Raw genomic sequence first — 2,112 nt, 5'->3', positions numbered from 1 at the left:
AAGCCTCCCAGATCTCCAGATGCATTTGAGATATCAAAAAAGTACTCCAGAGTGTTGTTCAGCATGGGGGTGAGTAGAAATTGAAGGCTAATCATGTTTTGGGTGTACTATTCCTTTAAGGAACTTTTAAAGGAGAAGTCCGGTCAGCGAGAAATAATCAATGGGTCATTACCTATATCTGAAACTAATACGTTTGCGGTGATTTAATTAATTTAGCATTAATCAGTAAAAAATTAAAACAATCATTTTAATCACTAAGTCTGGGAGCGGCCATTTTTGCCCAAATATTGCAACACCTTACTCCTGACATTTTCCGGCAATGACGTCACGGTGTGGTAAGCCTTGTTCCCGCTTCACAAGCAAAATCAATGGGAACTACTAGACACATCTGCGATCAACAACAATTATTTAAGATTTCGGGAGGACTTCACCAGTAAAAAATTCACCAGAGCTTTAGTTATACTAACAACGCCCATGTGCATGACAGTTGGATATTGTAATACATCAGGTAAAAGTGAAAAGAAGTTAGTTATTTCCGCTTTCTGATTTGATGATCCACCACTGACTGGTTCCTCGTTGGATTGCCAAGTTGAAGAGGGAGGATTTGCCATCAAACTCGTCATTAATCTGTTACTCTCAGCTTCACATAGTGCACAGGTCATCGCCATCATGAATATTAGCTCGTTGTGCCAAACCCCAGATACATCACCGGGACTTGCTCAACATCCGATACTGCACCGTGACATCACAAACCAGTAGGTGGCAGTAGTGTTCTTTGACAAACATGGATGCTTCCAGTAAAGCACATTCAAATGAAATTAATCTTAATTAAAAACACAGTATGTAATCATTTTATATTTAAAGTACTTTTAGCAGTTTTAATTCTGGAGGCGTGCTTTGGTGGCACAGCGGTTAGCGCACACGACCCATGTACCGAGGCCTTAGTCCTCAATGTGGGTGACCCGGGTTTGGATCCGGCCTGTGGTTCTTTCCAGCATGTTTCTCTCCCTCTCTCATACCCCTTTCCTGTCAGCCTACTTTCTATAAAAACGAGCCACTAGGGCTGTAAAAAAAACACACAAAAAAACAAGTTTTAATTCTGAATATGACCGAACTTGCCCTTTAAAGTCCTGGAGACATGAACCTTTTAAGACTCTTATCTTCGTCATAGTTAAGAAGTAAAAGATTTGTTATACCTGTATTTTAATGTACCACACAAACCAGCAGCCATATTCGATATCTTTTGTACTTAGCCACTTTAATCCCTGATGTTCTTTGTAGAACAGATTCCTACAGCAGATCCGTGTCACCGAGCAGCCAGAACACCTGCTGGTGCCACTCCACGACCGATGCCACCTGGGTTAAAGTTACCTGCTCAGGTTTGGTTCCAATAAGCATGAGTCAGTATTGTTTATTGTCCTCTAAGGTGTGTGATTGGATTTAGAGAGTAGTCATTGTAACTTGAGTGCAGTCATGCTGCAGAGAGACAGTATGACGGCACCAGATAAGGTCTTTAATACCACACACCCACCGACAGGTAATCCATACCTGTGGAGTAGTGATAACGATGTAAATGAGATCAGCTACTGTGGGTCTCATTTCTGCAGTGGCACCAGTCTTTTCTCTTTATTTTTTCTCTGCGTCCTTAAATTTCACAATTGGACTTTATTTTCAACACCTTTGACTTCAGAAAATGTGTTGGGTCTTCAGGAGCTGATTTCTCAAAAAGCAAAACAAGCTGGCCAATTTAAGTCAATCAGATGTTTATTTAGGGGCTGATTAGAACCACACAAGAATGCTTGTCATTGCCGGGATGGAACATTTGGTTTGTATTTTCCAACCACAAGATATTCAATCCCGAAATCTTCTATAAATCTATATGGTATATACACCTTAGAAATAGAGCATCATACAGCCTATATAAACAGTCTTTCTAAAGTTTTTGGGAAGTCTGTGAAGAAGCTGTAATGCTTTTCCATTGAACTTATCTAACTGGTTTCCATGTTCTTTATTTCATGTATACATAATTTTATATCCGCCTTGCAGTAGACTGGCGACCTTTCCAGGTTATACCTTTTACCCATAGACAGCTGGAGACACCAGCTGCACTGT

The sequence above is a fragment of the Cyprinodon variegatus genome, unplaced genomic scaffold, assembly GCF_000732505.1.
Source record: "Cyprinodon variegatus isolate N-32 unplaced genomic scaffold, C_variegatus-1.0 Scaffold1006, whole genome shotgun sequence".
In the NCBI taxonomy this organism is placed as follows: domain Eukaryota; kingdom Metazoa; phylum Chordata; class Actinopteri; order Cyprinodontiformes; family Cyprinodontidae; genus Cyprinodon; species Cyprinodon variegatus.
This window is presented reverse-complemented; position numbering follows the sequence as displayed.